This window comes from Leptonychotes weddellii, chromosome 1 (assembly GCF_054177405.1).
Source record: "Leptonychotes weddellii isolate Sample4059 chromosome 1, ASM5417740v2, whole genome shotgun sequence".
Lineage (NCBI taxonomy): Eukaryota > Metazoa > Chordata > Mammalia > Carnivora > Phocidae > Leptonychotes > Leptonychotes weddellii.
In genome coordinates this window covers 45105721-45113767 of record NC_138369.1, presented here as the reverse complement: position 1 = coordinate 45113767, position 8047 = coordinate 45105721, and the positions used below count along the sequence as shown (strand labels likewise).

Genomic DNA, 8047 nt, shown 5'->3' with positions numbered 1-8047 from the left:
TTTTTTTTTTTTTTAAAGATTTTATTTATTTATTTGAGAGAGAGAGAATGAGAGAGAACACATGAGAGGGGATAGGGTCAGAGGGCAAAGCAGACTCCCTGCCGAGCAGGGAGCCCGATGCGGGACTCGATCCCGGGACTCCAGGATCATGACCTGAGCCGAAGGCAGTCGCTTAACCAACTGAGCCACCCAGGCGCCCTTTTTGCCCCCATTTTAATGATGTGGAAACAGAGGTTTCTGGAGTTTATAGGGCTTGGTACCCTGCACTAAGATCCAAAGATGACTGAAGAACAAGTCCCTTAATGGCCCAAGTGACACCCACCTTCTAGGCTATTTGAAGGGGTTCAGACCCCCTGCCCTAACCCACCCACCTTTTCACTACAGTAAGAAAGAAAGAGAAGTAAATACACGTTTTAAATAAAGATTTCACGGCACTGGAACTACGAACATCTGCGCTAACATTTGACAAGGACACTGTAGACAACACCAGGCCCAGCATATACACACATATCATTTCATGACACAATGAATAATGCTTTATTTTTGTTTCAAATTCCCTGAGATTAAGCCTTGAGAAAGGCACTTTCAAAGACCAAAGTTATCCAGGCTGTTTCCTTCTTGAGAAAAAAAGAATTATGTATGATATTGAAGTAAGTAAAAGAGCTGGTAGAAGAGAAAGGAGAGGCAGATGAGATGCTTACAAGAGAGAGCTCCTAGGTGACTGGGAGTCTCTTTAATATCTGTCCCCTTCAGTCAAGTGACCCCCTGCCGGACTGTGCAGCAGTCATCCCGCCACCCACACCTGGGGCTCCTCGGTGCCACCTGCTGGCCAAGCCTCCTACTGGTACTGGGGCCAGGCTTGTCTCTAGACTGAGGTATGTGTGTACAGGAGCATAGGTGAGAGTGAATCAGTCTGGATGCTCGTTCCATTCTCATATGCATTCATTTACCCATCCATCCGTTCATCCATCCATCCATCCATCCACCCATCCACATCCATCCACCCATCCACCCATCCACCCATCCATCCATCCATCCACCCATCCATCCATCCACCCATCCACCCATCCTCTTTTCCCTTCACCGATCCATCCATTCAAAAACTCCTTATTGAGGCATCAGGCACAGATGTTATGATAGGTGAAAGATAGACACAACCCCAGTGCTCATGGAATTCATGGCCTATACCAGTGGTTTTCAACATTGGCTACCTGGAGACTTTTTAAAACATACTGAGACATCTGTTTCAGGGAAGATTGAGTACAGGTACTTTTCCCTATTTTTTCTGCTAAGTACAATAAAAAAAAAAACCAACCAACCCTGAACACTATATATATATATTTTTAAGATTTTATTTATTTGACAGAGAGAGACACAGTGAGAGAAGGAACACAAGCAGGGGGAGTGGGAGAGGGAGAAGCAGGCTTCCCACTGAGCAGAGAGCCCGATGCGGGGCTCGATCCCAGGACCCTGGGATCATGACCTGAGCTGAAGGCAGACGCTTAACGACTGAGCCACCCAGGCGCCCCGAACACTATATTTAAAACAAACATAAGACAACTCTAAAAGGTGGAGAGGCAGACCAGCTAGGAATCCCAGGACCCAAAGAATGACACAGTGATGAGTTCCCTGGGTTTTTATTTTGCCATATATTATCTGAGCCTTTGAGCTACAAAGCTTGGCAGTTCAGAAACACTAATGGGTACAGACAAAAAAATTAAAAAGCCCCAACAAAAGTCTGCTGTGTCTAGCCAAAGGACCAGAAAAGGGGCAGCCTAGCAAAAGAGGAAACTTTTAGACTAAAACTGGTCTGCTTGCAGCCAAACACCACAGAAAACACTAGAGTCCCATTCTGATCCTGGCTAGCAGAGGCTGAGTGGAGCCAAGACTTCCGCCCTTGTCAGAATACAAGGTGACCCGAACTTCCTGCTGGGGAGGTGTCCCTACGGTCCCTATTAAGCACTTTCATCCTCATCAGGTAGAGATAAGCCCTGCACCCCACCCCCCAGAGTCAATAGAGGCCACATGGGGGAGCAGTAAAGAGGCACCTCTACCCCTCTCAGCCAGGGAGTTATTCCCGGGGCCTGGTAGAGAGCCAGAACTTGTCCCTGCTCATGAGTAATGAAGACCCCTCCCCCTTCAGGTGTCACAGAAGCTGAGGGGGGAACCTGGACTTCTACCCCCACCAGGAAGTAATAAGCTGGTGGCACACCCTCATCCCACTGCCTGTTGTTTCCCCTTCCCCAGAGCAGTGTCTCATAACACCAGATAAAACAGAAGACTTATATTTGATCCAGAGTCTCAAATGCCCATCTAAAATTCCCACATTTCAGTTGAAAATCATTTCTCATATGAAAAACTGGGAAGAGCTCATATAGAATTTTTCTTAATCAATAGATACCAACGCCAAGATGACAGGGATGCAAGGATGACCCAACAAACACTTTAAAGTAACCATCATAAAAAGGTTAAAATGTGCAAATGGGAACATCCTTGAAACAAAGGAAAAAATAGAAAGTCTGGGCAAAGAAATAGAAGAAAAAAGAAGAACCAAATGGAAATTTTAGAACCAAAACATCTGGTAACTAAAATAAAAACTCAATGGTTGGGTTCAACATCAAGATGGAGGGAACAGAGGAAAGAATCAGTGGACTGGAAGACAGGACAATAGAAATTACCCAAACTTAACATCAGAAGGAAAATAGACTGGAAGCTAAAAAAAAAAGGACAGAGTCCCAGAGATCTGTGGGACTATATAACAAAAGACTTAACACTCACGTGGGCATAGTGCTGGAAGTTGACAAGAAAGAGTGTGCGGATGAAAAGGTACTGGAAGAAAACTTCCTAAATTTGGTAAGAGACATAAACCTTCATCAAGAGGCTGGGTGAACCTCAAACAGGATAACCTCCTCTTAAAACCCACACCAGGACACATAATAATTAAACTTTGGAAAGCTAAAGAAAAAAATCTTGAAAGAAGCCAGAGAAAAACACCTTACTATAATGAGAATGACAGTAGATTTCTCATCAGAAAATGTGGCGATGAGAAGGAAGTGACATAATATTTCAGAAGCCAAAGGAAAAGAAATGTCAACCCAGAATCTCACACTCGGTGAAAATACCCTTAGGAAGCGAAGAGAAATCAATACATTCTCAGAAGAAGAACTCGTACAAGACTTGTATGCTGAAAACTACAAAATGCTGATGAAAGAAATAAAAGATCTAAATAAATGGGGAGATATACAGTGTTCACGGAGTAGAAAATTCAGCATAGTAAATGTGTCAACTCTCCCCAAATTGATGTACAGATTTAATGCAATTCCTGTTCAAATCTCAGCAAGGTGTCTTATAGATATGGATGAGACCATTCTAAAATTTATATGGAAAGACAAAGGGCTAGAATAGCTACATGATTTTTCAAAAGAAAAATAAAATGAATAAAATGAAATCAGGCTATCTGATTTCAAGGCTTATTACATAGCTGCAGTAATCAAGACTATAGTATTGGTTGAGGGGTAGGCACAGAACAATGGAACAGAATAGAGAACCAAGAAACAGGCCTGCGTAAATATGCCCAAGAGATTTTTAACACAGGTGCAAAATCAATTTAACTGGGGAAAGGGCATTTTCAACAGATGGTGCTGGACCAGTTGGACGTCCATAGGCAAAAAACTGAACCTCACTCAGAACCTAAGAAAATTAACTCAAAATGGTTCACAGACTTAAATGTAAAAAGTAAAACCATAAAACTTTTAGAAAAACTCAGAGAAAGTCTTCAGGGTCCAGGGCTAAGCAAAAGGGTCTTAGACTTGACACCAAAAGCATGACCCATAGAAGGAAAATTGATGAATTGGATCTCCCCTCCAGTTATTTACCTACTCCCATTATATTCTTTGCTGGATCTATGTGTTTCTTATGCCATCATTTCCTTTATATATATTTTTAACAGATCCACTTTTTTTAAGCTTAAGTTTATTTTACTATAACATATAAGAAGCCAGTCATCTGTTTTTTGTCATCTGTAGAAGCTTTCCATAAGAATAAATACGATGACAACAAAACAAGGTGATTAAATTCTAGCCAGATATTTTGAGGAAGGCTCTTCATTAAAAAAACAAAACAAAACAAAAACATGAGTACTTATAGGTATTAAAGATCTACCAGCACCAAATTGAGACTCTCCTGCAGGTAATCAAAAGAATCGAAAACCAATGTGAGTCAATATTAATCAACGCCACGACTGTTTACAATTTATAGTCACTTCAGGTACCACCTAAAATGTGGTAAGCACTGCCCGAGATTGTTTTGCTCCCAAATGCCTTTAAGGAAAAGTTCAAACCCTTTAGATGGCTGGCATGATATTTCCTTCATGTTTGACCCACTATACTCCAGTAAACATGAAGTCACTGGTCCCAGACCCCTCAGGTTCTTTCAGCCTTTGGGCTCTGCACATGTTATTCCCTCCTCCTGGAAAAGGATGTGCCTTTGGAGCGGGGACCTCATTTTTGTATATGACTCTCTCCTTCTGGGCCTACTTCAGAGCCTGCCCACAACAACCAGGTGAGAAGAATGAGAAGAAGAAAGAGGGGGATGGTTGATAAAGGTTGATAATGAAGACTGGAAGCCGGGCACCTGGGTGGCTCAGTCGGCTAAGCATCCGACTCTTGATTTCGACTCAGATCATAATCTCAGGGTCTGAGCTCAGTGGGGAGTCTGCTTCTTTCTCTCTCTTTCTCTCCCCCTCTCCCTCTCCCTCTGCCCCCCCCTGCTTGTGCATGCTCTCTAAAATCAATCAACCTTTATTTTTTTTAATTAAAGATTTTATTTATTTGACAGAGAAAGAGATAGCGAGAGAGGGAACACTAGCAGGGAGTGTGTGAGAAGGAGAAGCAGGCTTCCTGCCGAGCAGGGAGCCCGATGCGGAGCTTGATCCCAGGACCCTGGGACCATGACCTGAGCTGAAGGCAGCTGCTTAACGACTGAACCACCCAGGCGCCCCTCAATAAATCTTTAAAAAGAAGATGGGAAGAAAGGAGGAAGAAGGGAGGAAGGCGGGAAGGGAAGGAGAGAAAGAAGGAAGGAGGATGATGACCTACCTTTTTTTTTTAAGTTTATTTATTTATTTATTTAAGTCATCTACCTCCAATGTGGGGCTTAAACTTGTTATCCGAAGGTGAAGAGTCGCATGGTCTTCTGACTGAACCAGCCAGGCACCCCTGAATTTCTGTTTATCATACAAAACTCATCTTAAAAGTTCCTTCTTCTTTGAAGTTTTCCTATATCTTTAGATACATCTAAGCTCTCCTTCCTCTGGGTTCCCACAGTATTGTTTCCATATTTCTATTTTTTTAAAAAAGATTTATTTATTTATTTGAGGGAGAGAGAGAATCTCAAGCAGACTCCCTGCTGAGCGAGGAATCCGATGCAGGGATCTATCTCACGACCTCCGGATCATGACCTGAGCTGAAACCAAGAGTCAGATCCTCAACTGACTGAGCCACCCAGGCATCCCCCATATTTCTACTGAGGCATTTAATGCTCTGTATTCTACTGACTGACTGACTGACTGACTGAATGAATGAATGAATGAATTCAGGTATCCTTCACTTAGACTTTGACCCTTACAAGGGCAGGAGAAATATGATAGTCAACTATTATTTCAGAACCTAGCCCAGAGGTTCTTAACCATGGCTGCATGTTAGAATCCCATGGGGAGTTTTAAAAAAAAAATCCTAGGGGCACCTGGGTGGCTCAGTCAGTTGAGCGTCTGCCAGGGTCCTGAGATCAAGGCCTACATCAGGTTCCCGGCTCACCAGGGAGTCTGCTTGTCCCTCTCTCTCCACCCCTGCTAGTGCTCTCTCGCTCACTCTCTCCCAAATTAATAAATAATAAATAAATCTTTAAAAAAAATACTAATGTCTGGCTCCCACCCTCAGACAAGATTCTGATTTTCTTGGTATGAAGTGTGATCTGATTATCAGGATTTTTGAAAACTCTCCAGATGCAGCCAAGACTGTGAACCATCGCTTAGCCCAAAGCTGAATGGTAAGAGGAACTCAGTGAGTGATGAATGAGTGAATGGAAGAATTCTTTCTTTAACACATCACAGTGCTGACCCAACATGACCATTTTCAGGGTTTCATGCTATGCTAATTCATTAATATATTCAGGAACTATTAATTAAGCAATAACGTAGTACCAGGTGTTATGCTAGGCTACGCTGCTGGAGATGGAAACATGAGTAAGACTCCCACTTCTCCCCCTGTTCCAATGTGCCTTTGGGAAAGCTGGGGCTGTGTCCTTGTTGGTCCGAGAACTTTCTGTCCTGCTGGTTAATTGACCAGTGCCAACAGCAACCATCTCCCCAGTGACTGACAGCAAACCTTACTCCTGGCTGCTTCCTTTGGCAAATGTAAGGACAGACTCTATAAATTCCCAGAGAGAAAGTTCCTGGAGGGTAGGAGTGAGTCAACAGAGCAAAAAGAAAGTGGTCCTGTCTAGATCTCTCTAAGCACCGCAGAAGCGACAGGTGAGTCTCACAGGTGAAACCCTATGCTAATTAAATAACTTCTTTTTGGGTGTGTATTTACTCAAAGGAAATCTAAGGCCTTAGGATATGATTAAGATCTGAACTACCTCACACTTAAAGAGAACTTCCTTCCCAGTGGCTGCCCGCTCATACTTAGAGCTGCTTTAAGATTTGCACCACAGATTACTGAAAAGCGGAGATAATGATCATTTGTGCCGCTGCTGTTCTGGTTCAGACTTTGATAATATCTCTGCTCAACTGTTTAACAGCTTCCAAACAGCATCCTGATTCTGATCTGGGTCCCCTCACCCCATCCTACATGCAGCAGCCAGATAATCTTGCTAAAAACCACACATCCAATCACCTCTTTCTCCTACGGAAACTCTAATGGCTTGCTATTGCTGTTGGGCAACAATAGGATACACAGGACTACCCCCCTCTGTATAATACAAGGGTAACCCAAATGAAACTGGGCTGTCTTGTGTCCAGTCTAACCATGGTACTACATTCAGAAGAAATTCAAGTCCAACATCCAAGAAGAAAACAGATGGAAAATAACTTAAACCTTTCCTGAAGACTCTTAAACAGGCAAACCCCCCCCCAAAAAAACCCACATAAAACCTAAAGCACCTCTTGTCCCATCTATTACCCTAATGTGCCACTTCCCGTGTCAGCAGCTTCCATCAAATCTCTCCCTCTCCTCTTGAAAACTGTAGTTTGCATTGGTTCCCACTTTTACTCTTTCTCCCATCCACACTCCAATCTTTCTGACCTATTGAAGACACCTTGCATTTCTAACAGAAATCCACTTTGCTTTCCCGGTGCTTTCTCTTCTTTTCCTGTAAACTACTCCAATCAGCACCACAGAAGCCCAAGAGACAAGCATTCAAAAACAGATTCCACTCTGGAAACCGAGGGACAGTGCCAAGCGGTGGCATGTTAAAACCTTTGGCCTCGCACAAGAACCGTTTCCCTCGGGATGGACCCAATTTCCCATGTAGCCTCCTCTTCTGGGACTCCACGTTGCTTCCACAGACCTGGCTTTCACACACCCCCATACCTTTGCAAATGCTGTTCTCTCTGCCTGGGCTGCCTGTTCCTTCCCTCTCAGCCTGACAACACATTCAATTAATTCTTTACAACCAGCTCTGATGTCACTTCCTCTAGGACTTTCTCAGTTCCAACAGACAGAGTTCATTGGCTTCCTTCTCTAGGGTTTTTCTGAACTTTGTACAGACCTCGGTTGTAACCCCTGTCAAATTGGGTTGTAATTCCTTAATTACTGACCAGACTTTTCATTAGACCTGAGGTGCCAAATTTAAGTCTGAGTCATCTCTGTGTCCTCAGCCCCAAGAACCAGGGAGTTGCTCAATAAACAGTTACTGAATGCTCTAGAAATATGCTCCAGCTACGAGTGCTGCAGAAAAGCATTTCCCAGTGTTCTCCCCTCTGCTCATTAGCCTGGGAGCTCATGTCACAGTGGAGCTTGAAAGATCGGCCCTGGCACTCACACGGCTA

At 43.5% G+C, this 8047-nt stretch overlaps 1 long non-coding RNA gene across 1 annotated transcript in view; it reads right to left on the bottom strand.

Moving 5' to 3' along the window:
• Positions 1 to 7319, bottom strand: part of LOC145721896 (uncharacterized) — a 108613-nt gene extending 101294 nt beyond the window's left edge. The window contains exon 1 of the long non-coding RNA XR_014145904.1: positions 3178 to 7319. This is a non-coding gene — a long non-coding RNA (uncharacterized LOC145721896). The remainder of the gene's footprint in view (positions 1 to 3177) is intronic.
• Positions 7320 to 8047: the final 728 nt, after the last annotated feature.